Source organism: Rhipicephalus microplus, unplaced genomic scaffold, assembly GCF_043290135.1.
Source record: "Rhipicephalus microplus isolate Deutch F79 unplaced genomic scaffold, USDA_Rmic scaffold_563, whole genome shotgun sequence".
Taxonomy (NCBI): domain Eukaryota; kingdom Metazoa; phylum Arthropoda; class Arachnida; order Ixodida; family Ixodidae; genus Rhipicephalus; species Rhipicephalus microplus.
In genome coordinates this window covers 7,501-17,500 of record NW_027465123.1, presented here as the reverse complement: position 1 = coordinate 17,500, position 10,000 = coordinate 7,501, and the positions used below count along the sequence as shown (strand labels likewise).

General features: G+C 60.3%; 1 non-coding gene across 1 annotated transcript; it reads right to left on the bottom strand.

The window, feature by feature from the left end:
• Window positions 1-951: 951 nt before the first annotated feature.
• LOC142795146 (small subunit ribosomal RNA) lies at window positions 952-2,766 on the bottom strand. Its single transcript, XR_012892799.1, has one exon. It is a non-coding gene; the product is annotated as a small subunit ribosomal RNA (ribosomal RNA).
• Between the last annotated feature and the right edge of the window lie 7,234 nt (window positions 2,767-10,000).

Here is a 10,000-nt window from a genome sequence, read left to right as displayed (position 1 = left end):
CTCGTTCTTCCGTGCTTCCTCTTTCGGCAAGTCGTTGCGGCACCTTCCCAAAGCGCGCAGACCCGCTAATCGCGACGAGCGCGACGTGGCCGTGCCGCCTTTCCCTCGGCAGCAAGCAAAACGCCTGGCAACGTCGACGCTCCCCTAACCGCGATCTCGCACCGTGTTTCGTGTGGCGAATTCAAAAGCCGGCCGGCGCTGCTGCAACCATTACGGTCGGTACGCATACGCCGCGGAGGGCGGGACGGTCATCGGAGCGTGCGGTTCCTCCATCGAGTACTGCGCACCTCGGCCGTCGCATCGCCGTGCCATGACCGGCCGCGCGTCAACGCGAACCGGTGCCAGCGAGATCCCTCGCCTGCAAGAACCGACCGGCAGCCTCCGTCACCCGAGGACGCGGAGGCGCTTGCCGCGGACGGCGGGACGGTATGCACTGGTGCACAGCGGACCCGTCACATCGCCAGTTCCTTGACCGACCGCCGACGCTTGTGCCGTTCCTCTCGTACTTGGCAGTCGCCGCGCGATTGTCGGGTCTCGTTCTTGCACGCTCGAACGGTCGGGAGGGCACTCGGCTGGCGTTTCGGGAACGCGCAGCCTCGCCTTCTACCGACGTAACCACGACTCGCCGTTCGCGCTCCGCCGCTCCTGTTTACAGTACTAGGCGGTCCCGCAGCGGTCGGGTCGCGCATTTCGAGCGCTTCGAGCCACGGTGCAGTGGCGGGTCGAAAGCCGACCTATGAGTGCGTTGCGCCGTTTGTACCCGCGTCCGCCACCTGGCCGACCGTCCAAGGTCGCGGTGTTGGCGTCCGCTGGGCGCAACAATTTGTCACGGGGTGCCGCTCCACATTCAGGCAGCCCCGTGGGGAAAAGCCGACCCCGCGTCCAAACGGGGTCAGCGGCAGAAAGTGTCGGGCGCAGACGCAGCTGAGGCGCTCACCCTTCACAATCCGTTAATGATCCTTCCGCAGGTTCACCTACGGAAACCTTGTTACGACTTTCACTTCCTCTAAATGATCAAGTTTGGTCATCTTTCCAACAGACCGGCGCAACCGAAAGGCCGCGCCGGACATCGGTCCGAAGACCTCACTAAATCATTCAATCGGTAGTAGCGACGGGCGGTGTGTACAAAGGGCAGGGACGTAATCAACGCGAGCTTATGACTCGCGCTTACTGGGAATTCCTCGTTCAAGGGGAACAATTGCAAGCCCCTATCCCAATCACGAAAGAAGTTCCACGGGTTACCCAGTCTTTTCAGACAGGGATAAAGACACGCTGCTTCCTTCAGTGTAGCGCGCGTGCGGCCCCGGACATCTAAGGGCATCACAGACCTGTTATTGCTCTGTTTCGTGCGGCTAGGAGCCGCTTGTCCCTCTAAGAAGGTTGTAAGGTGCTGGGAACCCCGCACCTATTTAATAGGCTAGAGTCTCGTTCGTTATCGGAATTAACCAGACAAATCGCTCCACCAACTAAGAACGGCCATGCACCACCATCCACCGAATCAAGAAAGAGCTCTCAATCTGTCAATCCTCCCAGTGTCCGGACCGGGTAAGTTTTCCCGTGTTGAGTCAAATTAAGCCGCAGGCTCCACTCCTGGTGGTGCCCTTCCGTCAATTCCTTTAAGTTTCAGCTTTGCAACCATACTTCCCCCGGAACCCAAATACTTTGGTTTCCCGGAAGCTGCCCGCCGAGTCATTTGAGTAACTCAGGCGGATCGCTGGTTGGCATCGTTTATGGTCAGAACTAGGGCGGTATCTGATCGCCTTCGAACCTCTGACTTTCGTTCTTGATCAATGAAAACATTCTTGGCAAATGCTTTCGCAGTAGTTCGTCTTGCGACGGTCCAAGAATTTCACCTCTAGCGCCGCAATACGAATGCCCCCGTCCGTCCCTCTTAATCATTACCTCGTATTCCAAAAACCAACAGAACAGAAACGAGGTCTTGTTCTATTATTCCATGCAAGTTTATTCAGGCGACTCGCCTGCGTTGAGCACTCTAATTTTTTCAAAGTAAAAGCACCGGCCATCTCGAGGCACACAATGAAGTGCACCAAGAAAGAACCGGCATGATGTTCAGTCCGAGCCGTCGCATCGGGTAGATGCACTACTCGTCTGGAACTGAGATCCAACTACGAGCTTTTTAACCGCAGCAGCTTTAGTATACGCTATTGGAGCTGGAATTACCGCGGCTGCTGGCACCAGACTTGCCCTCCAATTGATCCTCGTTAAAGGATTTAGAGTGTACTCATTTCAATTACGGGGCCTCAAAAGAGTCCCGTATTGTTATTTTTCGTCACTACCTCCCCGTGCCGGGAGTGGGTAATTTGCGCGCCTGCTGCCTTCCTTGGATGTGGTAGCCGTTTCTCAGGCTCCCTCTCCGGAATCGAACCCTGATTCTCCGTTACCCGTAACAACCATGGTAAGCAAGTAACCTACCATCGAAAGTTGATAAGGCAGACACTTGAAAGAAACGTCGCCGGCTCGTGGCCATGCGATCAGCACAAAGTTATCCAGAGTCACCACACAATACGGGCCGAAACCCGATCGATCTTGGTCTAATAAAAGCACCCGTTACCCAAAGGGCTCCAGGCTCACTGCATGTATTAGCTCTAGAATTGCCACAGTTATCCAAGTAGGAAGAAACGATCTAAGGAACCATAACTGATTTAATGAGCCATTCGCGGTTTCGCCTTATTTCGGCATGTACTTAGACATGCATGGCTTAATCTTTGAGACAAGCATATGATTACTGGCAGGATCAACCAGGTAATCGTTCGACTGCGCGTCCGTCCTCGCCCTCGGCGGGCCGGACGCAGTCTGTGTGCGGCGGAGGCCACCTTCAGGCGCCCCAACACGCTTATTTTGCACTCCGAGATGACGGCGTTCGAGCTCGCTACGGCACAACCTTCCCGAAAGACGAGTGGGAGCCGTGCGGCAAGAAGCACGTTCATGCTCGCTCTTTTTCGTTGCATCGACTCGGTCGCGCCGTGCGGGTTGCCCAAGCCCGCTGCACTGTCGGTGGACCGGCCGGAACTAGCAACGGAGCCGAGACTGCAAAGCCGCCAGACGACGGGTCACGCCCGCGTCTTCGGCGCTTTCGCATCTGAATCGCCCGAGGACGACACGGAACACACCTCGATATCGTGGTAAAACGGCACCGTCCGACAACCAGCCCCTAACGCATCAAGCGGATGAGGCTGCAGACGACTGCCGTGGATTCCCCTGGAGCAGACCCGAGGACACGCTTGACGAGGCCGAAGCCCGCCGCATATCAGACACCCGGTCGCTTTCGCGTACGCCGCTCACGAGAACCCCCACATAATAGCAGCGATAAGTACCCAGACCTCCTTGGGCCCTAATACGAGCGTACTCGAGAAAATTTCACCGCGGGTGTGCCCCGAAACGTGTGGCATGTTGAGCGTGCCACAAGTCTACGTCGCTCTCAAACCCGCCGAGGTCGTAGAATTTGCGACCCTACTCACGAAATTCCCACCGAGGATACGGCCGCAAACGTACCGCACCTTGGGTAGGCCACGAGTTTGTGCAACACTACGCTGACGGCACAGCACCGAGGTCGTGCGCGCACGCACGGGAAAATTCCGCCGCGGTTTCTGCCGAAAACGTGAGGCACCACGACTCTCCGCAAGTTCGCGTCGACTGCGAAAGACCGAAGTCGTGAACGACGTGTCCGCTACTCGCCGCCGACACGCTGGACACCAAACGTACAACGACTCGACGGCGTCGTAGAGGCCCACGACGCGGTTTTCCTTAACGACGTCTCGGCGTGGCACCGACAGGTTAGAACGGCCGACCAACGTTCCCTGTCCGCCGTTCGGCTCAGTCGAAGGGCTCGGCGACTTCGGCAACGCTGCGAAGCCGCACGGTGACGCACGCCATGTCCCCATTTTTTTTTTTCTTTCTGCGTCTGCCGGGGTGCCCCTATAATAGCAGCGATAAGCACCCAGACCGCCGTGGGTCGCTCGCCCCGGCTGACGTGGTTTTTCGTACTCCTGCGGCGGTCGCCGTCAAGCACGTCCAAATACGCTACTTTCGTGCGCATTCACGCTCTTTCGCTTCGCCGGAGTGCCAGCACTCACTCTGCCAAAAACGGCGAACATCCGAGCGGCGGTTCCCACTTTTGCGTCGGCGTCGCAAACCCGCCCCGGCAGACGAGGTTTGCCGTACTCGTGCGACGGTGGCCGGCGGGCACGTCGAAAGACGCCGATATCGTGCGCGAATTGGCGCACCTTGGCTTCACCGGAGTGCCGCCACTGACTCCTCCAAAAACGGCGAAGATCCGAGCGGCGCTTCCCACTTTCGCATCGGCGTCCCGAACTCCGCCCCGGCTGACGCGGTTTACCGTACTCGTGCGACGGTCGCCGGCGAGCACGTGGAAAGACGCCGATATCGTGCCCGAATCGGCTCCGTTCGGCTTCGCCGGAGTGCCAGCACTGGCTCGGCGAAAGACGACGAACATCCGAGCGACGGTTCTCACTATTGCGTACGCGTCGCAAACCCCGCCCCGGCAGACGCACTTTGCCGTACTCGTGCGACGGTCGCCGGCGAGCACGTAGAAAGACGCCGATATCGTGCCGGAATCGGCCCCGTTTGGCTTCGCCGGAGTGCCAGCACTCACTCGGCCACAAACGGCGAACATCCGAGCGGCGGTTCCCACTTAGCCGTCGGCGTCCCGAACTCCGCCCCGGCAGACGCGGTTGCCGAGCTCGTGCGACTAGCGACCGCGAAGCCCGTCTCGCGACGCCGCTTTCGTGCGCGGCTCCCACTGCGACCTGGGTCACCCGAGGTCGACGAGCAAAAAAGAATGTCGAAAAAAATTTTTTTTTTTTTTGCGTCTGCCGGGGTGCCCCTATAATAGCAGCGATAAGCACCCAGGACCGCCATGGGTCGCTCGCCCCGGCTGACGTGGTTTTTCGTTTTCCTGCGGTGGTCGTCGTCAAGCACGTCCAAACACGCCACTTCGTGGGCGCATTCGCGCTCTTTCGCTTCGCCGGAGTGCCAGCACTCACTCTGCCAAAAACGGCGAACATCCGAGCGGCGGTTCCCACTTTTGCGTCGGCGTCGCAAACCCCGCCCCGGCAGACGAGGTTTGCCGTACTCGTGCGACGGTGGCCGGCGGGCACGTCGAAAGACGCCGATATCGTGCGCGAATTGGCGCACCTTGGCTTCACCGGAGTGCCGCCACTGACTCCTCCAAAAACGGCGAAGATCCGAGCGGCGCTTCCCACTTTCGCATCGGCGTCCCGAACTCCGCCCCGGCTGACGCGGTTTACCGTACTCGTGCGACGGTCGCCGGCGAGCACGTGGAAAGACGCCGATATCGTGCCCGAATCGGCTCCGTTCGGCTTCGCCGGATTGCCAGCACTGGCTCGGCGAAAGACGACGAACATCCGAGCGACGGTTCTCACTATTGCGTACGCGTCGCAAACCCCGCCCCGGCAGACGCACTTTGCCGTACTCGTGCGACGGTCGCCGGCGAGCACGTAGAAAGACGCCGATATCGTGCCGGAATCGGCCCCGTTTGGCTTCGCCGGAGTGCCAGCACTCACTCGGCCACAAACGGCGAACATCCGAGCGGCGGTTCCCACTTAGCCGTCGGCGTCCCGAACTCCGCCCCGGCAGACGCGGTTGCCGAGCTCGTGCGACTAGCGACCGCGAAGCCGTCTCGCGACGCCGCTTTCGTGCGCGGCTCCCACTGCGACCTGGGTCACCCGAGGTCGACGAGCAAAAAAGAATGTCGAAAAAAATTTTTTTTTTTTTTTTTGCGTCTGCCGGGGTGCCCCTATAATAGCAGCGATAAGCACCCAGACCGCCATGGGTCGCTCGCCCCGGCTGACGTGGTTTTTCGTTTTCCTGCGGTGGTCGTCGTCAAGCACGTCCAAACACGCCACTTTCGTGGGCGCATTCGCGCTCTTTCGCTTCGCCGGAGTGCCAGCACTCACTCTGCCAAAAACGGCGAACATCCTAGTGGCGGTTCCCACTTTTGCGTCGGCGTCGCCAACCCCCGCCCCGGCATACGCGGTTTGCCGTACTCGTGCGGCGGTGGCCGGCGGGCACGTCGAAAGACACCGATATCGTGCGCGAGTCGATGCTTCTTGGTCTCGCAGGAGGGCCGCCACTCACTCCTGCAAAAACGGCGAAGATCCGAGCGGCGCTTCCCACTTTTTTCGTCGGCGTCGCAAACCTCGCCCCGGCAGACGCGCTTTGCCGTACTCGTGCGACGGTCGCCGGCGAGCACGTCGAAATACGCCGATATCGTGCCCGAATCGGCCCCGTTTCGCTTCGCCGGAGTGCCAGCACTCGCTCGGCCAAAGACGACGAACATCCGAGCGACGGTTCCCACTATTGCGTACGCGTCGCGAACCCCGCCCCGGCAGACGCGGTTTGCCGTACTCGTGCGGCGGTGGCCGGCGGGCACGTCGAAAGACGCCGATATCGTGCACGAATTGGCGCTCCTTGGCTTCACCGGAGTGCAGCACTCACTCGGCCAAAAACGGCGAACATCCGAGCAGCGGTACCCACTTAGCCGTCGGCATCCCGAACTCCGCGCCGGCTGACGCGGTTGCCGAGCTCGTGCGACTAGCGACCGCGAAACGCGTCTCGCGACGCCGCTTTCGTGCGCGGCTCCCATTGCGACCTGGGTTACCCGAGCTCGACCAGCAAAAAAGAAGGTCGAAAATTTTTTTTTTTTTCTGCGTCTGCCGGGGTGCCCCTATAATAGCAGCGATAAGCACCCAGACCGCCGTGTGTCGCTCGCCCCGGCTGACGTGGTTTTTCGTACTCCTGCAGCGGTCGCCGTCACGCACGTCCAAATACGCCACTTTCGTGGGCGCATTCGCGCTCTTTCGCGTCGCCGGAGTGCCAGCACTCACTCTGCCAAAAACGGCCAACATCCGAGCGGCGGTTCCCACTTTTGCGTCGGCGTCGTAAACCCCGCCCCGGCAGACGCGGTTTGCCCTACTCGTGCGACGGTCGCCGGCGAGCGCGTCGAAAGACGCCGATATCGTGCGCTAATTGGCGCTCCTTGGCTTCTCCGGAGTGCCGCCACTCACTCCTCCAAAAACGGCGAAGATCCGAGCGGCGTTCTCCACTTTCGCATCGGCGTCCCGAACTCCGCCCGGGCTGACGCGGTTTACCGTACTCGTGCGACGGTCGCCGGCGGGCACGTCGAAAGACGCCGATATCGTGCCGTAATCGGCCCCGTTTGGCTTCGCCCGAGTGCCAGCACTCACTCGGCCAAAAACGGCGAACATCCGAGCAGCGTTTCCCACTTTCGCATCGGCGTCCGAAGCCCGCCCCGGCAGACGCGGTTTGCCCTACTCGAGCGACGGTCCGCCGGCGATCACGTCGAAAGGCGCCGAATTCGTGCACGAATCGATGCTTCTTGGTCTCGCAGGAGGGCCGCCACTCACTCCTGCAAAAACGGCGAAGATCCGAGTTGCGCTTCCCACTTTTTCGTCGGCGTCCCGAACTACGCCCCGGCTGACGCGGTTTACCGTACTCGTGCGACGGTCGCCGGCGGGCACTTCAAAATACGCCGATTTCGTGGGCGCATTCACGCTGTTTCGCTTCCCCGGAGTGCCAACACTCACTCTGCCGAAAGCGGCGATCATCCGAGCGGCGGTTCCCACTTTTGCGTCGGCTTCGCAAACGGCGCCCCGGCAGACGCGCTCGTGCGACGTACTCGTGCGACGGTCGCCGGCGAGCACGTCGAAAGACGCCGATATCGTGCTCGAATCGACCCCGTTTCGCTTCGCCGGAGTGCTGCCAGTCACGGCGCAGAAAACGGCGAACAAGTGTTTTTTTTTTTTTTTTTTCCTAGAATTTGTGTTATAGAAGGCACATTTGATATCGGACGATAATTTTCAACTTTATCACGCGCACCGATTTTCGTGTAGAGGTTTGCAAGTTTATGGGAATTTCTCCACTTGGAATAATGCGATTTAGTAGTACTACGAGAACTTCATGGATGTACTCAAGGGTACGGGGCAAGTCAGTTACGTCAACACCTGCAGATTTTTTACACTTCAAACTGAAAATTGTTGGTTGTGAGTCCTCGTGTGATATTAAAGGCCGATTCGCTAACACATAGAACAAAGAAAGAAAGGAAGAAAAAACGCCCGCGCTCGCTCAAGAAACCTGGGTTCGCAACAAGTGGCAACAACAAGCAACCGAGCGAGTGCGCCAAAACCGTGGCGGCCGAACAAACGCGAAGTCCCAACCGCGTCAGCCGGGGCGGCACGGGACAGGAAAAATCACTTCAGCCGGGGCGGCGGGGCACCGAATAAACCTCGTCACCTCGTCGCAGGATAAAAGAGGAAACAAAAAGTCTAAACAGCGTCTGCTGGAGCGAATGCGTAATAAAACAACAACAGACAACAAAAAAAAAAAAACACCCGCGCTCAAGAAGTCTGCAATCACCACAAAAGGCGACTGTGACCGAGCAGCGTCAGCCGGGGCCGTGCGGAAACGGAAAAACCGCGACTACCGGGGCGTCGAGGCACCGAAAAATCCACTTCAGCCGCGGCGAAAAAAAAAACAAAAAGAAAGACGGAGGGGGGGGGGGGGGAACCACGTCTGCCGGGGCGAAGGAAAAAAAAAAAACGCGTCTGCCGGGGCGAGCCCGGGTGCGGCACCACCGGGAAAACTGTGGCAAACAGACATGGCGATCGAGTGAGTGGGCCGCCAGCCAGGCTCAGCCAAAAAGTGCAAAGTCCGAACTGCGTCAGCCGGGGCGGCAAAAACCACGTCAGCCGGGGCGGCGCAAAAAAACCGCGTCTGCCGGGGCGGCACGAAACCGCGTCAGCCGGGGCGGCGCGAAAACTGCGTCAGCCGGGGCGAAAGAAAAAAAAAAAAAAAAACGCGTCTGCCGGGGCGAGCCCGGGTGCGGCACCACCGGGAAAACTGTGGCAAACAGACATGGCGATCGAGTGAGTGGGCCGCCAGCCAGGCACAGCCGAAAAGTGCAAAGTCCGAACCGTGTCAGCCGGGGCGGCAAAAAACCGCGTCAGCCGGGGCGGCGCAAAAAACCGCGTCTGCCGGGGCGGCACGAAACCGCGTCAGCCGGGGCGGCGCGAAAACTGCGTCAGCCGGGGCGAGCCCGGGTGCGGCACCACCGGGAAAACTGTGGCAAACAGACATGGCGATCGAGTGAGTGGGCCGCCAGCCAGGCTCAGCCAAAAAGTGCCAAGTCCGAACTGCGTCAGCCGGGGCGGCAAAAAACCGCGTCAGCCGGGGCGGCGCAAAAAACCGCGTCTGCCGGGGCGGCGCGAAAACCGCGTCTGCCGGGGCGGCGCGAAAACTGCGTCAGCCGGGGCGAAAGAAAAAAAAAAAACGCGTCTGCCGGGGCGAGCCCGGGTGCGGCACCACCGGGAAAACTGTGGCAAACAGACATGGCGATCGAGTGAGTGGGCCGCCAGCAAGGCTCAGCCAAAAAGTGCTAAGTCCGAACTGCGTCAGCTGGGGCGGCAAAAAACCGCGTCTGCCGGGGCGGCACGAAACCGCGTCAGCCGGGGCGGCGCGAAAACCGCGTCTGCCGGGGCGGCACGAAACCGCGTCAGCCGGGGCGGCGCGAAAACTGCGTCAGCCGGGGCGAGCCCGGGTGCGGCACCACCGGGAAAACTGTGGCAAACAGACATGGCGATCGAGTGAGTGGGCCGCCAGCCAGGCACAGCCGAAAAGTGCTAAGTCCGAACTGCGTCAGCCGGGGCGGCAAAAACCGCGTCAGCCGGGGCGGCGCGAAAACCGCGTCTGCCGGGGCGGCACGAAACCGCGTCAGCCGGGGCGGCGCGAAAACTGCGTCAGCCGGGGCGAGCCCGGGTGCGGCACCACCGGGAAAACTGTGGCTAACAGACATGGCGATCGAGTGAGTGGGCCACCAGCCAGGCTCAGCCAAAAAGTGCTAAGTCCGAACTGCGTCAGCCGGGGCGGCAAAAAACCGCGTCAGCCGGGGCGGCGCAAAAAACCGCGTCTGCCGGGGCGGCAC